The sequence below is a fragment of the Suricata suricatta genome, chromosome 8 (assembly GCF_006229205.1).
Source record: "Suricata suricatta isolate VVHF042 chromosome 8, meerkat_22Aug2017_6uvM2_HiC, whole genome shotgun sequence".
Taxonomy (NCBI): domain Eukaryota; kingdom Metazoa; phylum Chordata; class Mammalia; order Carnivora; family Herpestidae; genus Suricata; species Suricata suricatta.
Window position 1 is genome coordinate 102,502,996 of NC_043707.1, and position 26,181 is coordinate 102,529,176.

Consider the following 26,181-nt stretch of genomic DNA (forward strand, 5'->3'; position numbering starts at 1 on the left):
ACACACACAGAATCCGAAGCAGGCTCCAGGCTCTATGAGCTGTCAGCACAGAGCCTGATGCAGGGCTCAAACTCGTCAACCACGAGATCATGATCTGAGCTGAAGTCGGACGCTCAACGATCAAGCCACCCAGGCGCCCCACAGCCTAATTATATTTAATTTTAAAACTACATTTCCCATAGTAGATAGATACTTTTTAAAAAAGTTGATTTGTATAATAATATTAATGGAAGTCTATTCTTAAACATAACCATAATTTCACCAGCATAACAAGCTAGAGGAAAAGGTTTAGTTTATTATTTTTACCTATTATTACATCTATTTACAATGATGATCCTATTGTTAATTCCAAAACCTTTCTTATTTCTGCCATTTGCAATGATTATTCTTTTCCAAGAGAGTAACTTTTATTATCTAAGGAAGCCAATTGTAATTACATTTTGGCCACTTTTACCCATATTCTTGGCTGTTCTAACCAGACACCTTTTTATTAAAAAAAAAAAAAGTACAAACTGAGAATGTTTCAAGAATTTTGAAGTTAAGTCTAATGTTTATAATAAATCAGGCTACAAAGAAATTGAGACTTTGTAAACATCTTGTAATAATAAATTCCCAAATAATGATATTACATTTCCATCTGGATAATAATTACTCCTTCCCTCTCAGCACCAACATCATACATTTTGTGGAAGATAGAAACATTTTTAAATAATTTATGTAGATGCTGCTTGAGTCTAAATTATTCCACAGTTTAAATGTGCTTTTGGAAAATGCTTTATAGATTATGAAATTTTAAAAATAATCAGAAAAGAGGGCCGCCTGGGTGGCTCAGTCAGTTAGGCATCCTAGTTCAGCTCAGGTCATGATCTCACGGTTTGTGGGTTCAAACCTGACATCAGGCTGTGTGTGCTGACAGCTCAGAGCCTGGAGCCTGCCCCCTCTCCCTCTCACACTCTGTCTCTCTCTCAAAAATAAATATTAAAATTTTTTTAAGTAATCAGAAAATAGAGAAATTTTTTTAAGTGAACCTTCCAGAAAAAAATTGTTTCTGTATAGGCACATTTATTTCTAAGCAACTGATTTTAATGTTGATATAGCAAATTGACTGTCTGTGGCTAAAGGGGTAAGGATGTGGTTGCTGGTTTTAGTTTGGATTTTTTTCCCTATTGGTGAAAATTTAACACCTTTGAAAGAAAATCTGCCATGTTTATTTTTACAAAAATAAGAGAGTAATATTCATAAAAGCCTTCTGTTTTATCTGAGGAGACATGAAGAAACAAGAAATATTCTTAGCATTGTTTCATAACCTGCCACAAGAAATAATAACATTAATAGAAGAAAATAATTAAGATCTGAGCATGCCGCTTTCTTTTTCTTTCTTACGGTTTTTGGTTGTTGTTGTTGTTTGGTGTTTTTTTTTTTTTTTTTTTTTTTTTTTTTGAGAGACAGAGAGAGACAGTGTGAGCGGGGTAGGGTCAGAGAGAGAGGGAGACACAGAATTCGAAGCAGGCTCCAGGCTCTGAGCCAACTGTCCGCACAGAGCCTGATGCAGGTTCGAACCCATGTACCGTGAGATCATGACCTGAGCCAAAGCCAGTTGCTTGACCAACTGACACCCAGGTGCCCCAAGCATGTCACTTTCTTTGAGCTTTAGTTACCTCACTAATTTGCAGTTTTGTTATGAGAAGGATTAGTGATAATATATATACAGTACCTGGCTCAAAGTAGACACTCAATGTTACAATCACTATTAACATATAATATTAATTCAGAAAAGTATCACAGGCAAGAATTTGCTGGATTATATAAATGAAATGGTATTTGAGATTTGCTCCAAAATAACTTGTGGAGTTGGGAGAGTGAATGGAGATATAGGTAAATCCAAATTAGCCACCTGTAGATAGTGTTGAAGCTGGATTATGTGTGTATTCAGTTTATGATACTGTTTTTTCAACTTTTATATATTTGGAAATTTCTGTAATACAAAGTTTAAAGCAAAAATTATTGTCTGATTTAAGAGCAAGAACATAAAGTAGTAAAGCCCAGAAGTGTGGGACTTCATAGGATTTGAACAGCCATATGCTCTGAGACCCCATACTTGTAGAAACCAGACTGAAATAGATTTTTCAGATGCAAGTTCTAAGAGTGATAGGCAAATTTAATGAAAGGTTGAATTTTTAGTATTATAGTAGTGAATTGTTCTATAGCATCATGCCTTACTTAGACATTTCAAGTGTTAAATAATTGAACAAAATAGACACAGTATTTTATGAGGCCCATGTTTTAATGATTGTTAAAACATTTAATATTTTACCAAAGAGTTCTAATGCACTTTCATTCCTATAGGAGAATATGGAAAGCAGCTTAAACTCATCATATTTAAGACTATAATACTACCTTGTGCTTTATCTAAGTCACAGCTTACACAAGAGGGAATCTCCATTAAGAGACTTGATTCATTATTCATATTTGCACCTTGTCCCAGAACCTGTGAAGTAATGCCTGCCCACACCTCCCCAGAGCAAATGTTGCCACATTGGCAGGATGTTGCCTTGAGCTGTATGATTTGATACAACAAAGATGTTTAGGGCCAGGCTGCTTTTAACTGGTGCCATAGCAGATCCACTAGCTCCAGTACTTAAATTTTGGCAAAAATAGCTTATAACTGTAGTCTTCTAAGGAGATTCTAGCCAAAGAAATGTCATGAAACCTTTTTTTCATTAGGATTATAAAAACTCAAAAAGCTGGTGCTTGTAATCTATATTGTTGCAGGCGGTGGTGTTTTATACTTATTTAAATCACTCAAGTGGAGGCATCTGCTACAAAACAAGATCGTCCTCACAGCTTAGGGCATGAATTGGGTACAGCTGAGAAATGTCAGCTGTGTAAACAGCCTGAAATGTGTTACCAACAAAAATATAATTAATTTCTTTCCAACACAGTGTGCCATAACTTAATACTTAGAATAGTTTAACTTTCAGAGAAAGCACCTGAACATTTTCTTCCTAGTGCCAGAGTAGAGGATTGATTATAAAGGTCATTAAAAGTGAGGTTAGTTTGCACTTTTCCTGCTCAGTTGCAGATATTTACGTGGCTTTGAAAATATCGTAGCTTTAAGATAACCAGTGGCTTCCATGAATTTATGGAAACATCTTAGATAAAGAAGTGAATGGGTTTGAGATGATGCAAATGTTCTAAAATTAGATCATGGCCAGGTTGCACAGCTCTATAAATTTACTAAAAATTGTTTAATTGAACACTTAAAAATGAGTAAATTTTAAATTATATCTCACAAGCTATTTTTTATAAAAGTTAATGGAAAACTAGATTAAAATACTTTTTTCATTTACATTTTTATGTTGTATGAGAAATTTTTTGAAATAACACAGGATATGTTTTCTTTAGCGTACTTCTCATTAACCTTTGACTTAGCAAACAGGACAAAGAAATAGACTCCTTATAATTAGATTCTTGTATAATCTTGAGTCTTACCAACCTGATAGACTACATTCTTTTGACATTTTCAGTGCTATTCAGTGAAGTCAATAATCATTTAAAACATTGTTGTCCCATCTCCCTTCAGAGTTAAAATATTTTCTTTGCTTGTAGTTGTACTCTAATGGGGTATGGGATACTGTATGAATTGTCAATAACTCTTTCAGTTCCTTTTGCTCTCTTTCACCAGGGAAATAGGTATCTAAAGCTGCACCAGTAGGGGAATGTTTTCATGCTGTGACAGTTCAGCTGTGAGAACAAGGAGTTGCAAGTAGGCGAAATCTCATTTTACACTTTAACAAGGACACTCTTGGATTCCAGAAAGTAGTAATAATTTTAACACTCTGAATTATGTCTAGACACCTTATTTATTATAATGCAGACAATTTGAATATATGTAGTTTTAAAAATTCCAAGTTTTAATAATGCTTGTACAAAGGAAGAAAAAAATCCTTCAGGTTTATTAAAAACAATTTTTTATAGTTTAATGTATTTTAATAGCAAACTTACAGGAACAGCACAGAAGACAGACAACATTAAAAACATGTACTTGCATGTAGGACAACTCAGAAAAGTATAGTGAATAGTTGGAATCTGCCGTATTATAAAAATGCTACAAACACCATTTAGTTGCTGTCAATAAGAAATTTACTTGTTTTTTAAAGATCCAAATGCTGGCATTGTCCAGAAAAATTTAACGGGTTTTATTATTGTTACAAAGTTGAACTGTGAAACTCATTCACTAAAACATTCATAAAGCATTGCATTAAATGCTTTGTCCCCATATTTATATTAAAAATTGACACCTATGACACAAATGAAGATAGAGAAACTGTTAATACCTGATTTCTGTCCCCTTTTTTCCCTTATAATCATATACTTATATATATTTTGACCCTCTGGAAAAATAAAGTTCAGAACTACAAATAACTGGTAGAAGAGAATTTCTTTTTAAGAAATGAAATGTTTTCCATCATAGTGGATTCTTAAGCACATTTTCCCAAGTATGTGGCATGCTAACTGGGTCTCTTTTGGCATAATTGTTACACATTTGGCATGGATAGCATACACACTGGTTCTTCAAACAGGCCCATCAGATTGGCCTCACTTGCCTTCTGCAAAGCACCAATAGCTGCACTCTGGCAGCACAGATATATTTTGAAGTCCTGAGCAATTCCTCGCATCAGCCACTCACAAGAAGTTTGGGAATCCGAAGTTCAGTGGACTTCTGATGACACCTAATTTCGGAGTGCCACAGTACCAGCCCTATAACAATGAGATTTCTTCACCCCTCCAGTAGGGGGTGCACTCTTGTCAGCAGCTTTTGGATCAGGTTGCTTCCTCTGTGCTTTAGAACTGTTGGATTTGTTGGCAATCTGCTTTGTAGGAGCCATAGAGATCTCTTACTCCCCTACCTCTTTGGCTGGAGCTGGACAAGTTAGAGGCGGCGCAGCAGCGCTGCAAGCACAGTTTAATCCTTCAGGTTTTATCCTTTTATTGTGTGCCTTCTTTTTTCTTTTGACATTACTAGTGGTCTGCTGTGATTCTGTCTTTGGCTAAAGGATTGTAAACTCAGAATTTGAGAAATTAAGAATTTTAGAATCAGTTCTTCAGGCATGTGTTAGGAGTCAGAAAGCTGCTTATTATATATTTTCACATTGAAAATGAGATCATTTATGAGCAGAATCATTACACAATGGCTTTTCTATAAAATAAATAAAACAAAAACCACACACATCCCTTCTGCCTTTTTGTATTTTTAAATAAAAAGAATTTGCGAATGTAGGAGTGTTATCTACCTTGGTACTTCTGATGAAGACCATTTTCTTCTGTAATTCTCCCTGATGCACGTGTTTGTCAGGTGTCAGATTATGAACGTTCCCTTGCCACTGGATCTCTGCCACTTTATAGAGCTGCTGTCTGAATAGATTCTCACAATTACTACATACTTATAAAAAAGGTAGTTACCTACTAAGTAAACTTATAAGCCTCTACTGTAGTCATTCCATCGATTGTTGCGAGGTTAATATTTCTGAAGTGCAGAAGGAATCACATTCAGCCTTGCTTACTTATCTTCAATAGCAACCTGGTACTTGTTGATTTATGTACAGATCTTTATGCTGACACTCAAAACCCTTCATTCTTTGGTCTGAAATGTCTCTTGCAGGTTTATTTTCCCATAAGCCCAGAATAAATTATGAGTAAGTATTTCTTGAATAAATGATTGAATATGATAATATATATGTCTCAACTTTAGCTAACTACTCATTTTGCTATTCCTCAAATATACCTGGTGCTCCCTTCTGCTCTGTCAGTTAATCATACTATTCCTTCCACCTGGAATACCTATAGCAATTATTTCCTCCCTCAAGACCCTTCTTTAAGAAAGTTTACCTTTATCCCTCTTCCCATGCCACCTTTACCAGCTCTCTTAGAAATTAGTTTATAAGGGGACACCTGGGTGGCTCAGTTCGTTGGGCGTCCGACTTCAGCTCAAGTCATGATCTCACAGTTTGTGAGTTCAAGTCCCGTGTTGGGCTCTGTGCTGACAGCTCAGAGCCTGGAGCCTGCTTGGGATTCTGTGTTTCCCTCTCTACTCTCTCGCGCTCTCTGTCCTTCCTGTGCTCATGCTTTGTCTCTCTCTCTCTAAAAAATAAATAAACATTAAAAAATTTTTTGTAATGTTTATATTTCTGTTACATTAAAAATTTTAAAATAGTTTATTTTGTTCTTCCCTCGTTCCTCTCACATGGCTCCATTACTTATTATCTGAATAACCACAAACTACGAACCTTTCTGGGTGTCAGTCTCTGTAACTGTAGAACACAGATAATTACTCCTGGAGGTACTGTGAAGACTGAAAGAATCAGTAGTTACAAACATAGTTACCCCTAAGTTTATTTCAAAGACTGAAGTAGTACTAAATAGTGTCTAATGTAGTTAACCTTTGGCTATTACAGTTTTTTAATCCATCTATCCGTTCATTCACTTGACCTTTGTAGAATAACTCTTAAAGGCCAGTAACTATGCTGGCCCTTAAAGTTGCGAGGATAAGTAAGATCTTGTTCTTCAGGTCCAGTTCCTTAGGGATTACAAAGTATAGTGTGAGACAGATACATAAGCAATGATAATTGCAGTCTATGTAAATGCAGAGGGATCAGAGAAGAGGGAGCAACCAATTTTGCTGATAGATGGGGGTAGTAAGACGACTTCCCAAGAAAGCAATATTTGATTACATTTTAATTCATATTTTTGTGCTCCTCTCTTGTAAATTCTAAAAACTGGGAGTAAGCACTGTCTTCCTCATCTTTGTATGTTCCATAAGGATCAAACATAGTGTTTTATACATTCATTCATTTGAATTGTTCAAAGCTTCGCTAAATTGACATCTATGATAATAAACAACTAAACAATGAATTTGTATGATTTTAGTAACTTGATAAACTGAGATTCGAGTTTGTTTTCTTTCTGACAAAAACTAAATTATCAAAAGTCAGTATTTTTTTTTAATGTATTTATTTTTTGAGAGAGCGAGCGAGCAGGAGAGGGAGACACAGAATCTGTAGCAGGCTCCAGGCACCGAGCTGACAGCACAGAACCCAATGCCGGGCTCAAACCCACAAATATGAGGTCATGCTTAACCAACTGAGCTGAGCCACCCAGTCACCCCAAAACTCAGTATTTCTGTAGTGGCAAGTACAATAACATAGTTGGAGGTGGAGGGAGAGCAGGGCAACACCAAGCTGGTGTGTGTGTGTGTGTGTACGTGTGTGTGTGTGTGTGTGTGTACGTGTGTGTGTTTGTGTTTGAGAGAGAGAGAGAGTGACAGAGTGACAGCAGGGCAATCCAAGTTCATTGCATTCCAATTTTGCTATTATTAGGATAAGTTATTTATGGTATGAATTTCAGTTTCCTCATCTGCAAAGTGAGGATGATATTGGCACCCTTGGAAATCTATTGTAAAGATTAAATGGCTTAACATAATAGGTTGAAACATGAAATTACCACTTTTTATGGACAAAATGGTTGAATATTAACAATTTTATATGGTTTTACCAAATAAGTAATGCACATAATATAATGCAGAGTTTGGCAATTACGACTGTCAGCCCAAATCCCACTTAACATTTATTTTTGTAAATGTTTTATTGGAATACAGTCACATCCATTTGTATATGTATTATATATAGCTTCTTTTACAGTATAACTAACAGCAGGGATGTGTGGCTGCAACAAAACCACATGCCCACAAAGCCTAAAATATCTACTATTTGAATCTTTACAGAAAAAGTTTGCCAACCCCAGGTGTAAAGTCTGGCATTTAGTAGGCCATTCAACAAACACTGCTCCTTTTCCCTTGAGTTAGCACCTTCTTTATATCCCATACACATGCAGAATCAGAAGCATTCTTTGAGGAACTTCAGGGTCATCTTATGCTATTTAAATTACTTTGTTGGCCTGTTTTAGGTCAGACAAATTTAGGCAATCATTGGATGTCTTCACTGGCTCTTCCTTTATTTGGCAAGGTTATAGATAATGTTGCTTATGATGGTGGTGAGGACTCTATCGCTGCAGAGCGTCCGTTGCCCTTGTCAACATATAGAGTCTTTTACAAATAACACAGGCAAAGACTAAACAGACAGAAAGAGCAGCTTTGAAAGCAGAAGAAAGTTTTATTTTAAAAGGAATGAAAAGTTGTGAAATGGACTATACCCTGAACAGAGAGAAATTTGCGAGGGTGGATGAAGCATTCAGAGGGCGTATTTACTCAGTAAATATGAGGGCAAACACATGGAAGCAAGACAGCCCCCAACACGAAATTTACAAGCATTATGATCTGATGCTGTGAATCTTGATTTTGGTTTGTTAAAATCCCAAACCTGTAGAACACTGTTTCTGTCCATGAAAAGGTAACTGCTATGGAAATTTTCTTCTCTCTATAAACAAGTAGAAGACTGGATAACATATGTGAAATAACTATTTTCAGATCTTAGACAATAGGTAGTACAGGACTCTGAAGATGAAAACATATGAACCCTATGGTAGTCTTATATTCTGCCTGAAGAAATTTCTGGATTCCAGAGTACAGAGAGGAAACCAAAGCAGAACCTGGTTATTTTATTGAGTTTGAAGAGACAGTGTTTAGGGAAGTCAAGGCAGCTAGACTTTACAAGGTAAAGTACTAGCAGAGGAAAACCCTTTGGACATCTACATAGTGTTCCCCTTATGTTTAGCTGAATACCAATCTGTGCATGCATGGGGTGAAATTCCAGAACACTGCCAGGAGAAAGAATAATTAACTGGGATCTGTAAGGCAAACAATTCTCAGAGCTCACATAGAACTGGGAATAGTTTGAGTTTCCACCAGCCATTGTCACCTCAGCAACTACATGGGGCATTCAAAGGATATCCACCAGAAGAGTCACACCTTAATGGAGAGAATAAACAAGGTTTAGGGTGAAGCTACTCTACAATTACCCTTTTACACACTTAAAAACAACCTTCAAAAGGAGCAAGCTGATTAACAAATAACTGCCTCTAAGAAACAGAGCCCAGCATCCAGTCAAAAGTTACTGTACTTACGAACAGCAGAAAAACCTAACTCACAATCAAGAGAGAAATTAGTCAAAAGAAATACACATAGAAGTGACTGACATTGGGGTGCCTAGTTGGCTCAGTCGGTTAAGCATTCAACTTTGGCTAAGGTCAAGTCCTTGGCAGTTCTTAAGTTTGGGCCCTGCTTGGGGTTCTGTGCTGACAGCTTAGAGCCTGGAGTCTGCTTCAGATTTTGTGTCTCCCTCTCGGCCCCTTCCCTACTCACACTCTATAAAAATAAATATTAAAAAAAATTTTTAAGTGACTTAGATAATGAAATAAGCACATAGGGATTTCAGCTATTATAAATATTATGATCATGTTCCAAGTATTTAAAAACATGAAGTTAATGAGTGGAGAATAGAATATATAAAATTATCCAGAGTAATGCAGGAAAAAAAATACATGGGATATGTACAAAACAAATAGCAAGATGAAAGATTTAAATCCAACTACATTATAATTAAAGTAAGTGTAAATGGTCTATTAAAGGGCAAAGATTGTCAAAATGAATTTTAAAAAGCCGGACTTAACTATATGCTACCTATCAGAAACTTACTTTAAATTAATGACAATGATAGGTTAAACATAAATGGGAAAATATTTGCAAACACAAAACATAAGAAAGCTATAATGACTATATTAATATCAAAGTACAGAACAAAGAATATTATCAGGACTAAAAGGCATTTCATATGATTGAAAGGACAGTTCATCAAGAAGATATAACAGTCTTAAATGTGTATGCACCTAAAAGCAGTTTCAAAATACATAAAATAAAAACTGACAAGACCAAAAGAGTAGACCAGTTTACAATTATAACTACAGATTTCATATTCCTGTCTCAGCAGTTACAGAAAAATGACAGATAAGAATATAGAAGACTTGAGCAACACTCTTAACCAACTTGACCTAACTGAAATTTATAGAGACTTTACTCAGCAATAGCAGAGTACATTTTCTTTTCAAGTGTACTAATGAATGGTACATTCACCATAATAGACCACTTAAATAAAGTTTATATAGCACCAAGGAAATTTTTGAAAATGGAGTTTTTGAAAAATTATACTATTCATGATTCACCAAAAAACATGAAATGTTTAAGGATAAATCTAACAAAATATGTTTAGGATCTGTACACTGAAAACTATAAATTATTGCATAAAGAAATATAGGCATACCTTGGAAATACTATAGATTTGCTTCCCGACCACTGCAGTAAAGCAAATACCACAATAAAGCAAGTCAAATGAATATTTTTTTCCTAATACATATGAAAGTTATGTTTACATTATACTATAGTCTGTTAAGTGTTCAACAGCATTAGGTCTGAAAAGAACAATGTAAGTTAAAAACACTTTATTGCAAAAAATGCTATCATTTAAGCTTTCAGTGGGTTGCAGTCTTTTTGCTGGTGGAGGTTCTTGTCTTGATGTCAATGACAGCTGACTGATCAGGGTGGTGGTTGCAGAACGTTGGGGTCCTTGTGGTAATTTCTTAAAATAGGACAAAAATAAAATTTGCTGTACCAATTGACTCTTCCTTTCATGGATGATTTCTCTGTAGCCTATGATGTTGTTTGATAGCATTTTACCCACAGTAGAACTTTGTTCAAACTTGGAGTCACTCCTCAAATCTTGCTGCTGCTTTATGAACTAAAGTATTCTAAATCTTTTGCTGTCATTTCAACCATCTTCATAGTATCTTCACCAGGAGTTGATTCCATCTAAAGATGCCATTTTCTTTGTTCATCTGTAAAAAACAACTCTTCCTCTTCAGATTTTATCATGAGATTGTAGTCATTCAGTCACATCTTCACACTTCACTTCTAATTCTAGTTCTCCTGCTCTTTCTACCCATCTGCAGTTACTTCCCTAACTGAAGTCTTGAACTCCTCAAAGTCATCCATGAGAGTTGGAATCAACTTTTCCCAAACTCCTATTCATGCTGGTATTTTGACTTCCCATGAATCAAGAATGTTCTTAATGGCATCTAGAACAGTGAATCCTTTCCAGAAGGTTTTCAATCTATTTGGCCTAGATGCATCAGATGAATCACTTATCTGGACAGGTATAGCCTTATAAAATGGATTTTTAAATGATCAGACTTGAAAGTCGAAATGACTTCTTGACCCATGGACTGTAGAATGGATGCTGTGTTAGCAGGATGAAAACAATATTCACCTCTGTATATCTCCATCAGAGTTCTTGGGTGACCATGAGCATTGTCAATGAACAATAGTATTTTGAAAGAAATCTTTTTTTTCTGAGCCGGTCTCAACAGTGGGCTTAAAATATTCAGTAAACCATGCTGTAAACAGATGTGGTGTCATCTAGGCTTTGTTGTTTGATTTAAAGAGCACAGGCAGATTGGGGCATATGGGTTGTCAGTTGAGCATCTGACTGTTGATTTCATCTCAGGTCATGATTCCAGGGTTGTGGGATCAAGACCCACATCGAGCTTGAGATTCTCTTCTTCTGCTCTTCTCCCCTACCTGCTGTGTGAATGAATGAATGAATGAGTGAAAGAATGAATGAATAACACAGGCAGAGTAGATTTAGTGTAATTCCTAAGGGCCCTAGGATTTTCAGAATGGTAAAGGAGCATGGGCTTCAGCTTAAAGCCACCAGCTGCATTAACCCCTTGCAGGAGTCAGCCTGTCCTTTGAAGCTTTAAAACCAGGCATTAACTTCTCCTCTCTAGCTATGAAGGTCTTAAATTGCATCTTCTTCCATGGAAGGCTATTCCGTCCACATTGAGATTCTGTTGTTTAGTGTAGCCGCCTTCATTAACTATATTAGCTAGAACTTCCAGGTAACCTGCTGCAGCTTCTACATCAGCACTTGCTGCTTCACCTTGTAATTTCATCTTATTGAGATGGCTTCTTTCCTTAAATCTTGCAAATATGCCTCTACGAGCTTCATACTTTGCTTCTGCAGCTTCCTCACTTCTCTCAGCCTTCATATAGTTGAAGAGAGTTAGGGCCTTGCTCTGGATTAGGTTTTGATTTAAGGGAATGTTATGACTAGTTTGATCTTCTATCCAGACCACTCAGATTTATCCATATCAGTAATAAAGCTATTTCACTTTCTTATCATTCATATATTCAGTGGAGTAGCACTTTCCTTTGCCTTCATGACTTGGCTAACTGGTACAAGAGGCCTAGTTCTCAGTCTTTCTTGGCCTTTGACATGTCTTCCCCACTAAGCTTAATCACTTGTAGCTTTTAATTTAAAGTGAGAGACTTGCAACTCTTTTTTTGCTTAATGTTTTCTTATTTTTGAGAGACAAAGAGTGCAAGCAGGGGAGGGGCAGAGACACACACACACAATCTGAAGCAGGCTCTAGGCTTTGAGCTGTCAGCACAGAGCCTCATGCAGGTCTCGAACTCACAAACCATGAGATCATGATGTGAGCCGAAGTTGAATGCTTAACCAACTGAGCTACCCAGGTGCCCCAAAACCTATAACTCTTCATTTCACTTGAACACTCAGGGGCCACTGTAGGATTATTAACTGGTGTAATTTCAATTATTTTGTGTCTCAGAGAATAGGGAGGCCTGAGGAGAGGGAGAGCTATGGGGAGAAGCTGGTTTTAGAGCAATCAGAACATACATAACATTTGTTGATTAAGTTTGCTGCCTTATATGGGTGTGGTTAATGGTCCCCTAAAACAGTTACAATAGTAACTTCAAAGATCACTGATCATATATAACCATCACAAATATAATAATAATAGAAAAGTTGGAAGTACTAAAAGAAGTATCCAAATGCAGCACAGAGACACAAAGTGAGAAAATACTATTAGAAAAATGCCACCAATAGATTTGCTCCATGAAGAATTACCATAAACCTTCCATTTTTAAAACAAAACAAAACAAAACAAAACCACACAGTATCTGTTAAGTGCAATAAAGTGATGTACAATACAACGAGGTATACCTGTAAAGTCCTTAAAAGAGGAGAGGTATAGGGGCACCTGGGTGGCCCAGTCATTTAAGCATCTGGCTTCAGCCCAAGTCATGATCTCGCAGCTAATGGTTCAAGTCCTGTGTCAGACTCTGTGTTGATAGCTCAGAGCCTGGAGCCTGCTTCTGTTTCTCTCTGCCCCTCCCCCACTTATACTGTGTGCATATCGCTCTCTCTCAAATATAAATAAACATTAAAAATTTTTTTACAGTGGAGAAGTATATCATGTCATGGATTGGAACCTCCTTATATTCAAGGTTTTATTTCTCCCCACACTAATCTGTGGATTTACTGCAATCCCAGTCAAAATCTCAATATCTTTTTGGGGGTAGAAATTGATGTTACTTCTAAAATTTATATAGAAATAATTAAGGATGTAGAATTCCCAAAGCAATTTTGAAAAAGAACAAAATTGGAGGACTTATATTGCCTGATCTCAAAAAAGAATACAGTATTCAAGACAATGTGATATGTGGAATTTGTGTAGAGATAGGCGTATAGATCAGTGGATAAAATACAGCATTCAGAAATAGATTGTATCTGTGCATGTGTGTGTGTGTACATTAATTATATACATATATATATGACATATATGTCAATTGATTTTGTCCAGAGATATCAAAATAGTGCAATGGAGAAAGGATGGCTTTTTTTTTTTAAACAAATGGTCATGTCAATAAGGACAACTTGAACCTTTACTGTATGTCATACACAAGAATTACCTTGAAATGGATCATAGACCTAAATGCAAAAGCTACAACTATAAAACTGGTAGAAGAAAATATAGGAGAAAATCTTCTAAGGCTTGAGAGTAGAAAAAAATTTCTTAAGACACTAAAAGCCCTACCATAAAAGAAAAAAATAGTAAGTTTGGCTTCATCACAGATTGTAACTTTTGCTCTGCAATAGACACTATTCAGGAAAAAAAGGAAGGGCAACCACAGACTTAGATAAAATATTTGGAAAACATATATTTGGCAGAGGCCTTGTATCCAGATTATATAAAGAAGTCTTAACAACTAAATAATACTATAGGGAATTTGGGTGGGTGGGCGGTGATAGAAATTTTTGATATTTTGATTGTGGTGGTGGTAATTGCAAATAGTGTATATATATATGTCAAAGCTACTTGAATTGTACACTTTAAAATGGGTGCATTTTGGGGTGCCTGGGTGGCTCAGTTGGTTGAACATCTGACTTTTGGTTTTGGGGAGTGTGATCTCAATGATTTGTGGGTTTTAGCCCTAACTGGGGCTCCATGTTGTCAGTGCAGAATTCTCTCTCTGCCCCTTGCTCTCTCTCTCTCTCAAATAAACTTTAAAAAAATATTTTAAAAATGGGTGCATTTTATTATAGGTGACCAGGCCTCAGTAAGTTTTATTTTTAATAGTAGATTATGATGAATATGTTGACTTAAAACCATAATAGATAGATGAGAAGGCAAAATGCAGAACCAGTATTCAACTCCAAATCTGCTCTCTCCCTGATGCCATGTATTCTCTTTTGTACCATGCTATTTCTTCTGTGTTCCATGTTTCTCAAGATAGTTTCAATCTCTAAATATCCCATCAGATTTTTTTTAGAAATGTACTAATACTGGTTTGAAGCTTAACAATTATTCCATAAAAAGAAGAAACAGAGAAACAAGATTTGTCTTTATTTTCCTTTATTCAGTTAGCATTTATGTGTTTTTGAAAGTAAGTGAGTTTTAGATTTTCACTGTAGCACTTTGGTTTGCGTATATGTGTGTTCTTGAGTAGTAGCCACATGCTGGTAGTTGAGCACATTAAGAGACATTCATATAGTGATTTTTAGTTTACATAGTTTACATATATATTTAGTTTACAGTGTTTACATATTTATTTCATATATATGATCTCATTTGAGCCAAGTAGCAGATTGTAAGTAAATAATTTTAACAGATATAGTATACAGTGGAATGTAGTTTGTATTATTGCAAATTTCCCTCAGTGCTATTTCAAACCACTTCTTCCTTCTAGCTAGCCCTTAGAAAGAGTAGTCGTAATAACTTATTTGTTTACATACACTTTTCTCTATATAAGACTATGAACTCTTTGAGGGAAAGAGGCAGATCTTACTCATCTTTGTGTCTCAAGTACCTAGCATAGCCCCTGGCACAAAATAAACAGTAAATATTTCTTGTATTTATATTAAATGTAACTCTGAAAAGCCAAGTGATTGGCTCTCAATTGTAACAAATATCTAATAGCCAAGTATTCTAATACATATTACTGCTTTCTTCAGAGGCTCCCCTGCTCTTTCTCAAGAAACCAAACTCTTTTCCTCTGTTACTGAGAAAGGTCTTATTGGAACTCTTGTACCTGACCCCATTCTATAACTGAGAAACGAAGGTTGTTTCTAATATGATGTGCACTACTTAATCTCCGGCATTTGTGTTTGCAAGTTAACATGCTGTCTATTGCATTTGAACAGCTGTAACATATGTGATAAGATTTCTTAATAAGTCATTTTCTTGAGCAGTGGAAATATGAATCTGAAGAATAGTGTTCCCAGCTTGTTAAATTGTGCTTTTAGACTCTTGGGTTTTAGACGTAATCAGTTGCCTATAATTCTGTTTGAGAAAGGTGGTGAGGATAGTACTGTAACCTGTTTTGGAGCTAACAGAGATTCCATTGCATTTTTTAATGTGTGAAGAAAAGGGATGTTTGCAACTGTGTTCAAGTGGCTACTTTCCTATAAATTTTCCAGCAGAAAGAGAAGGCTTAAAATGAAAATTTGTGCATGATACGTAGATTTTTTAGTTCAGTGTGACTTAATCAATAGTCCTATCAATTGCTATTCTACATCATGACATTGTTTAATATTCTACATGTATAGTATGTAATAGTTTTTTTGATAAACATCTACAAGAGATTGTTGGTACTGATTGTTCCCACAGCCAATGAAAGTCTTTTTGTTCTTTTCTTGTGTGTTTGTTGACAGCTGTGATCAACACAGAATGAACTGCTTTACAGTTTATTACTTTCAAAGTACAAATTTGAATGCTGTGGATTCAGATGTATAAAAGAGATAAAATTACAGACAGCTTTGAGTGGCAGTTACATATCAAACCTCACGGGGGTTTGACAGGCAACGAATATCGTTATTAGACGCTTTTTCCATAATTGCTGACATTTATCCAGTGTTTCACAGTATTTGCTAATGTATTAATGCAGTCAATCTCTGAGAGGCTGCACATGCCTTTTTAGCCCTGGCTTTTATGGGATTCTGAAATTCATAGACCCACAGATACTTATTCCCTGCTGGTTGCCGTAGTGACAGAGCTCAGAGATAAGCCAAGACAGAGCCCTTTTGTGATTGCTTTTCAGGTGACATTCAGCGGCAGCTTGAGTAGAGTGTCCTTTTATAGTTCCTGTAATTCAGAAAATGATAACAGCTTTCTGCTGCTTAGAAGAGAAGTCTGTGGACTACTCCCGGTGGGATTTCAGTTTGCTGTGCCACTTCATACCAACACCAGCCTGATAAAGTTCTTATTATTGTGGAGATTTCAAAGTGCAAGAGGACTGAATTAATTATGACAGGTTAGAAAATACAGGACTGATACTACAAATAAAACTTAGAAGAACCAATACATGTTCTCCAGGTTTATGTAACAAATTAATTAGGATATCTTAAGCTATTAGTGATGATATAGTTAGACATTTGCTTAATAAGTAAATGTACCTGACTTCTAAATTGCTGGTGAACCATGTTAGCTGTTCCATCTCAAAGTTTAAAAGTTATCTTTCATTTCTGTTATTTTCCCCTTTGAAACCATTGCCTCAACATCTTGCTGTTTAAAGGGAAATCTCTGCTTTGAACACTTTTTAGGGCTATTTTAATTTTTCAGTATTGTAAGCAGTGGAATAATTAAAAATGAATTTTTATAAATAGCAGCTTATATAAAGTGCTTCAAATTCAGAAGAAAACACTGTGATAGTAGAACATGGTGATATGGGAGAAGGATGGGCAGTTCAAGAAATAACTGGAGAAAATAGAATCTAACCTGGAAAGAGCATAGACATCTTATGAAGCCATGTTTTTTCCCTAGACTCTAGAAATTAGAAGAGTTCATAGTCTTAATTCTGGAAGAAGAGCTCCAGTAACAATGGCTAAGTATGAAAAACCATGAGAGCTGGAAACCACCATCTGTGTAGTTGATATTATTGAAAAGAGGCAAAAACAAACAAAAAACAAGCAGCAAGAAAAGTAACCCAAATTAAACCATGCAAATCTGAAGGAAAGTATGAAGCACTTAAATATCTTACCCCTAAAATTTAAATGTAATTTCACAGTTAAACAGGAACAAGCAGAATGGGCTGAATAGAGAAGTAACTGGAGAATCTGAAGAGATGAAAAAGAATAGATGTGTTCCCTGATTTGTAAAATGCTAGTGAACCATGCTAGGTGAACAGGCATCTGGATAACACATAAATGAGGACTCTGAAGAGAAATCTGCCCTAAATCATCTCATTGGTTATCTTGGATTAGGTATGCAATTGAAAAGCTGGAGATCTGATTTGTGCTACTTGTTTCTAACCTTTCAGTCTCATTTAGAGCAGATGTAACCTCAACTGTCATAAAATTCAAATATTTGTAATTCAGACAAAAAAGGGTAACCTTCAGACTAGTGACAAATAAATATGACATTTTCAAATGATATTTAATAGACCTTTTTTAACAGTGTGTTGCCCCATGGTGTTCATTGCATTCCTTACTTCTTATAGTTATCTTAATCATCTGTTTCTATAAATTAAATAAGAGGAGATTTGTGAGAGTTGTACTATTTATGATACGCTTTTCTTTTTTTTGAAGTTTATTTTCAGAAAGAGAGAGAGAGAGAGAGAGAGAGTGCATGTGCAAGCAGGGGAGGGACAGAGAGAGGGAGAGGGAGAGAATACCCAAGCAGGCTCCACACTCTCAGCATGGGGTCCCATGTAGGGCTTAAATCCACAAACTGTGACATCATGACCTGGATTGAAACCTAGAGACAGGCACTCAAACAACTAAGCCACCCCAGGGCCCCTATGATACACATTTTTGTGCTGTGGTTATCCACTTAGGAATCTTTCTCAAATTTAGTTATCCAGTGTTTAGAACTAATGAATATCAGTTGATAATTGTTACTAAAAGAAAAACCAAAACAAACCAGAAAAATGAAACCTCTAGGATAAGGGGGAAGAGTATAACAGTCTCTTGAAAAATGTAAAGATTCCATATTTAAAAATGGTTATTATGTTCAGGGAATTGTTTCTTTTTACTAATATGATCATTTCTTCCCTGAATTCTGAAACAAAAATTTCATTATGATGTTTATGTATTTTCAGATGATTATAAACTCAATTTAATGAAAATTATCCTTTTGCAGTGTGACATCAGTTTTGCAGTGAGAACTAAATTAACTTCCAAAAATTGAAGTTTAGTTATTTTGATACAAAATATGTTATAACTGAGGTACCTGGCTGGCTTGGTTGGTAGATCATGTGAATCATGATCTCAGAGTTTTGAGTTCGAGCCCCACGTTTGGCATAGGGATTATTTAATTTAAAAAAAATGTTACAGCTAAAAACAGAATATATGTATGACATAACCCCTAGGAAGTAAAAAAAAAAAAAAAGGAAAGAAAAGTTTAGATGAAATGTAACCATTTATCTTCACCTCTACAATTATTATTCTTGTTTTTAATAAAAGTAGTAATAACTGGAACAATATTCATCTGTCCTACTTTCTTCTAAGCATTTTGCTGGGTCTTTATATGTTTTACCCCTAATATGCCCATTAATCAATCCTTAAAGGTAGATGTTATTCCTTTATTTATACATGAAGGGACTGAGGCTCTGAGTGCAACAACACACAGAAGAACTGGTAGAAAGGGGATCCTGGCCCAGGTTTGACTCTAAAGCCTCTTTCTACTGTACCGTAAGGGATTCCCTAAATCTCAAGTTCTTAGTTTTCCTTCCCTACATAGTAGTTCTCCAACTTCACCTGTTATAAGCAGTCAGATATTTTCCTTAAAGAATCTGTTTTGTCCCCATAAGATTGATCCCTTTGCCTTAATATCATCTTAGACCTATCTTTCTGGGAATAATGATAACATTAGAAAGTACTTTAAAAGTATTATACATAAGATATTAATCTTAGCAATATATATAATAATAATATAGCTCAGTCTTTCTAATAATCCTGTGAGGTGGTTATTGTTTGCCCCATTTTACACATGAGCAAACTGAGACATATTCATTTGATCTCATAATCAGTGGCCATGGTATTTGAGCCCAAGTAGAATAGAGTTCATGGCCTTATCACATTGTATGCCTCTCATAATAACAGAGGTGGATGAAATACAGGACATTTGTAAAAGTCTATCTGTCATCTGTGTTCTTCACCATGATACAATGTTCACTGTGTAGCAGCTCATGGTTGAGCATGCTACATTCCTTGTGGCAGTAATTCTTTCATGGAACATGAGGTAGAATGGAAACTAGGTCCTTCTGTAATTTAGTATGAAGCGTGACCGCTGTGTGTACCATATCTGCCAATTCTTTTAGAGTCATTGGTCTGTAGACAATCAGCAACTTTATTTACTCACAAGCTTTTAACATTCAAGGAGAAGGTATCCTCATTCTAGCCTTTTTCATCTCTAATGCTACTAACTGAGGGTTTACCAGCTGATCCATAAAATTCCAGAAATGATATTAAATGTTCATGTTCTCATTTTTAACATGGAAGATACTATGGCTAGTTATTTAAAAACTTGTCCAAGTCCACAGAGACAGGATTAAAACCTGGAAGCTCTTTTATACCAAACATCAGAATATTGCCACTAGCTGAATCCGACACTTTCAAATCCAGTAGCTGTATAGAAAAAGAACACTGGATTTGGAGGTCAGAAAACCCTGTTTCTAGTCCAGACTGAGTATCAGATCATGTGATCTGTACCCCATTCCCATCTATCTTCTCACAACTATGCATTATCAATGATCTCTTCTTTACTAATCTCATTGTGCTGGGTATTCTATCCACATTTAAGCACAAAAATCCTCTCATTGTAAAAGAAACATATATATACACACCATAAAACAAATCTACATATACATATAAAAACAAATTCTCTCAGACTTTACTACTTTCCTAGTCTTTGTGGCCAAAATTCAAAGAGTTATCTGTAGTTATCATCTCCATTTTTTTTCTCTTCCACTGATTTCTCACCTCACACCATTCTGGCTTTCAACCCATTTCTCCACTGGAATAGCTTTCCATGAGATATGATTGACTGCCATTTTGCTAAACTAGGTAGGCCTCTAAATTCTCATTGTAGCTAATACTTGACTACCTAAGAGTATTGAAAGAAAAAATCTTTTAATTTAAATACATTTATTCAGAAAAGTGTATAAATCATAAATGTACAACGACGAATTTTCATAAAGTAAGTACCCTCACGTAACCAGGAAGAGAACATTTACAGTATTGCAGAAGGCCTTCTCAGGTCCCCTCCATCCAAAAAATAAGACCCTAAATTAGTTTTGTCTGGTTTTCAATATATATAAATGGACTCATATAGTATATACTATTTGTCTCCTTTATTCATTCCTTGAATGAATTTCTCCTTTTTTTCAACCATATGTTTATGAGATTAACCCATATTCTTAGTTCTAGGATTTTTTTTTTAACGTTTTATTTATTTTTGATACAGAGAGAGACAGAGCACAAGAGGGGGAGGGGCAGAGAGAGAAGGAGACACAGAACCAGAAGCAGGCTCCAGGCTCTGAGCTAGCTGTCAGCACAGAGCCTGACGCGGGACTCGAACCCAAAACATGAGATCTGACCTGAGCCGAAGTTGGAGGCTTAACCAACTGAGCCACCCAGGCGCCCCAACCCATATTCTTATATGTTGCTATACTTGACTCATTTTCATTGGTTGATAATATCCCATTATATGGATGTTCCACATCATTTATCTGTTTTACTGTTGATAGAACAGGCATTTGGGTAATTTCCATTGCTGTGCTACTTTCATAACTACTTTTCAGCAGCATTAGACTTTGCTGAAAACTCCTCCTTCCTGTAATCCTGGTCCCTTGCATCCCAGGACACCATACTCTCTGGTTTCCCCCATCTCTGCTTTTTCCTTTAATGTCTCCTTTGGATGTTCATCCTTCTCTCTACCCAATTACTAAATATTTGAGTTCATTAGGGCATAGTTCTGTGTATTCATTCTGTCTCATTTTATAAGTTCTCCCTAGGCATTCTTATCATACCTATAGCTTAAATTGTCATTCATGTGATGGTGATCAAAAATTTATATTTTTAGCCCAGTTCTCCCATGTCAGTTCCAGAAAAGCCTTCTTAACATCTCCACTGAGAAGTCCCATATGCCTAAAGTTCAACATATCCGAAGTTGAATTTTTATTTTTCCCTAATGATACTTGGTCCCCTTCTAAAGTTCACTGATTCCATGAATGACATCACCCTCTGTTCAGTTTCACACATCAGATAGAAGTTACTCTTGATGCCTCTCTTTCTTGCTGAATTTATCCAAATATTCAATTCCTGTCAATGTTAGCACCTATATATCTCTTACTCATTCACTTCTATCCATTCCAGTGCCACCACCCTAATACAAGGTACCAACTTCTTCAATCCAGACTATTGGAAAAGACTACAGACTGGGCTCTCACTACCCTTCAGTCTGCACTTCATAGTACATCAGGATAATTCTTTTTAGAAAATATATGTCTGCTCAAGTAATCGTTCTGTTTAATCTACCCAAATAAAGACCATAATCATTAACATAACCCACCAGGCCCTGCATAGTCTGATATTTGCTTACTTCTTTCATGTTGTGTTATATTGTACTGCCTCTTGTTTTTTAGCTACATTGGTCCTCTGTGAGTTCTTCTAATGTACCACCATCTTTGGGTTTTTGGGTGAAGTCTGCTTAGGAAAGGAGGATAATGAAAGCATCCTCTTGTTTTGCCAGCCTAGGAGCCATTCACTAAGGTTGATTCCTAGGGACTTGAGAACCAGTAGGCTGCCATTTATTACACATAAAGACAGCTAAGGGGCAAGTGACCGTGATCAGTAATTAATTAAATTATTAAATTCTGCTGTGATATTGGAGTTATGCAAACAAATAGCAAGAATTATTGTGGTTTCAGTTCTCATTCTTTTGTTCTGTTGATCTGTCTCTCCTTGTCGTTCTAACATTTCTGTCATAGTTTATTTAGGCTCTTATCATTTTCTCCTGGTTTCTCTATTTCAGTTCTCCTTCTCTTGCATCCCCCAGTCTGACTTCCCTTCTGTAGTATAATTATTTTTGTTAAATGCATTAGCATTATATTATTCCCTTGCTTCAAATCTCTCTGGTTCTCATTGCCTATGGGATAATGTGTAATAGGAGCTTATATGGGGCATATATGACCCTTCATGATCTGACTTATTCATTCCCCCTTCTACCTGTGTATCTGACTATTTTGTACCTTACCTGTTCTCCAGTAACATTAAATTACATGTTTCTTAAATGTGTTGCCTTTTTTCTTGCCATTTTGCCATTGTTTATATCATTTCCTTTTTCTTCTTCTAAGGTGCTTGCACTCCTTGTGGCCTAGTCCTTAATCAAATTACCTTTTATGATTCAGCTGGCACTCCTTTGTGACATTTTCCCTTGAAGTCTTCAGGCAAAGTTAGGCATTTTCTCCCATTGAGACTTAACCAGTTTGGTAAAATTAGTTATTTACACTTCTTATGTGTAAATGCATTTCACTACTTGTTTGTGGACCCCTCAAAAGCAGCAATACTATTCTCTTTATCTCTCTATCTTTAGATATATACTTGATATTTAGTGAGAGGATAACTAAAAGAGTGACTAGGAGAAATGAGGAATGTCAGACTTTAAAGTAAAAAGATGTGTGCGGTCAAATTCATGCTGTGTAGTGGATTGCTTCTATAATTGTTGTTAAAACTAAGGCCAGCTCTAAGATCTTGGTGCTGTGTAGAGGGAGGAGTTACAATGCATTTGACTTTGACTAATTAGGGTTCTTATTGTATCATCAACATCAGCTTAATAGATTGGTTACTATATGGCACTTGAGTTTTACTTTGAGGTCCTATAAGGTAATCAAGGTGAATACATATGAAAAGTTAAAATTAAAATAATGCTGAGTCAGATGGTGCATAGGATGAGCCTAGTAAATGTTAAAGGAATAAACCATCCATCTGTTGTTTGGTTTTAGAATCATTTCACATATACTAACTCATTTTTCTTTCATAATCTTTTAATCAGGCCAAAGAATTATTGTTTTTCTCTTACAAATAAAGAAATTGAGATTCAGAGAGGTAAATGATTTTGTCAAGAACACTAGAAAGTGATAAAGTTGTAGAGTTTGGACTAGAATCTCATTCTTCTGACTTGTCTACCAGAATGCCTTTCATGGAACCACATGTCCTTTCTATTTGGCCACACCACCACAATAACCATTTATCTTCCTATTTGTGAGAAGTTTTTTAACCTGGGCCAAAATTTCTGAAAATTTCCCAAGTACAGTCAAAATGGAACATTGTTGCTCAAATACTACAATAAAAATAAAAGAATATAATTTAGTGAAGTCTTCAACTGCTCTTTACTTGGTAGGAGTTGGTTCAGACTTTGTGATCTATTGAGCTAGTTGAGACTTTAGGCTCTAAGGGAATTACCTCAATATGGACGCAGTGTAGTTGGGAGATGGTAAGAGCAGCAGGGTCATGGTGTGGGAGAAGATGATATTAATGAGCCTGAGGTGTAGAGTAGGGTACAATATGGAGTTATTAAGGTGATGAGGTTCTAGAAGAGAATTTGGTGGGGGAAGGATAGAGTCTAGCAGAGTCTCCAGGCTGCCTCCCATTTGGGCCCAGTTGGGACTACCACTCCTTCCAGATAAACGTAACTATATTATCAAGGGTTGGCCAGAGGAGACATATTCCCTTCTCACAGTATCCCCAAGGGTATCCCACTCTGGTAGAGAATTGGTCACTGTCACTTACCCCTTAGCTGTCTTTATGTGTCCTATATGCCAGCCTACTGGTTCTCAAGCCCCCTAAGAACCAATCTTAGTGAATGCTTCCTGGGTTGGCAAAACAAGAGGATGCTTTCATTATCCTCCTTCCTTAAGCAGACTTCACCCAGGACTGGTTATAGCATGGTATTTTTTTCCTCCCAAGGCATAACTAAGTAAACGTTTTAGTGTTAGGAAATTGGAAAAAGTTAAGTTTAAGTGATGTTAGTTTTATTCTGTCAAGTAAGTTTGAATGTCATTTTAGCTGGGGAAGATTTCATATGACATCATTTAGGAAGCTCTTAGATTAGGTGGTGATGCAATGTGGGAGTACCTTGAATGACAAAGTGTGAAAAAAAGAATATGATACATTGAAGCCTATAGGCCCAGCTCATAGTCTCTGCTCTGAACTTGCCATCAGTTTAACCTTGGGCAACTCACATAAGTCCTCTGGACTTTTGTTTCCTTAGCAAACAAATGAATTATATTGGAAAATATACATATGACCATGTAATTAGAAAATTTTGAAATAGCTTTAGACAGATTTACTAGTTTTATGAAGTCTGTGTTTCCTCATCTGTTATATGGGAATATTAGCAGCTTTAAGATGGAATGAGTTAATGAATATGGATTGCCTAGCTAAATAAAAGTTAGTTTCTTTCATATGGGTGAACAGATATATGTTCTAGAATTAGAACAACTTGAATTAGAATGAAATCTCAACCCCACCAGGAGCAAATAGTCTCTTAGGACTTCTGTTTCCTGAAACAGGGTAGTAATACCTACCTCATAGAACCCTGTGTTAGGAGTGCCTGGGTAACTTAATTGGTTGAGCATCTGACTCCTGATTTCAGCTCAGCTCAGGATCCCAGGGTCGTGGCATCAAGCCCAATGTCCAGTTCCATGCTGAGTGTGGAACCTGCTTAAAATTCTCTCTCTCTCTTTCTCTCTCTCTTTCTGCTCCTCTCTCTCACTTACTCTCTCTCTCTAAATAAAAATATTCTTAAAACGAACCCTATGTTGATGGAAAGTTTGGGGAGGAATTTAAAGAGCCTGATGCATAGTAGATGCCTAATAAATGTTGGAATCCTCTCTCTTTCCCACCCCAACTCTGAAATTCTTTGATTTTGTACAATTCTGATGCGTTAAGTCTTTAGTAAATGAAATGGATCAACTAAAAATAGGTAAATTTCAAATAATATACAACTTCTGAATTAGCAACCTTACTAGTGTCCTTCAAAAAATAACATTTTCCTTATTGCTTGCTCCCACTTTGCTGAAAGATCTCTAGAAATTTTGTTCTGCTTGAAGGAATATTTTTGAGATTACTCTATGCTGATCAAAGTAACATATAAAATAATCTATTCCTAGCTTCTGGGAAAAAAAAAGTTCACTAAAAGTTTTGCTATACTCACATTAATGGTTCTATTTTTTTTTTTCTTTTCTTTCTTTCTTCTTTTCCTTCTTTTCTGGAATACTTTTCAGTAAGTTTATTCAGCTCAAAATTATAGGTTGATTAGTTTTTGGAAAATAAGACTTAAAATTAGAAAACAAAAATGATTACTTCCTATTATAAAGAGTTAACACTTTAGTGCAGCTTTCATTTTATGCTATTTTTTTTGGCATTAAAATAAGTAAGTGCAATAGATATGAATTTGCCCACAAAAGCATGCTTGACTCAGGAATAAGGCATTATTTTATCATGTGTCAAAATATTTTTTGAAAGATTATTGGATTTGAGGATTTTCCCATTTTTTTAATACAAAAGATTATTCTTTGGTGTATACAAGAACCCAGTGAGCCAGTAAACTAAACATATGCACATGTATCTAGAGAGATCTAGAGAATTTACTGGTTCTTATTTTTTCAGAGTGTGAGTCCTTTTTAAAAAAATGTGATAGTAAAATAATGCTGATGTATTATTATTCCTATGTGAGATGTAACTTACACGGTAACAGAGTGTCTTTATGTATAGTATACATTACTAGATAGGTTTTATACCAATCTGAAAATATTCTTTTTTTTTTAGGTTGCAATTTTTTTTCTGTTTTAATGCTTATTAATTTTTTTAA

General features: G+C 35.7%; 1 protein-coding gene and 1 pseudogene across 3 annotated transcripts in view; one reads left to right on the forward strand and one right to left on the reverse strand.

Moving 5' to 3' along the window:
• FAF1 (Fas associated factor 1) overlaps positions 1–26,181 on the forward strand; it is a 474,908-nt gene that overhangs the window by 281,520 nt on the left and 167,207 nt on the right. The gene's annotated exons all lie outside the window — the stretch shown is intronic.
• Positions 3,586–4,889, reverse strand: LOC115299436 (annotated as a pseudogene).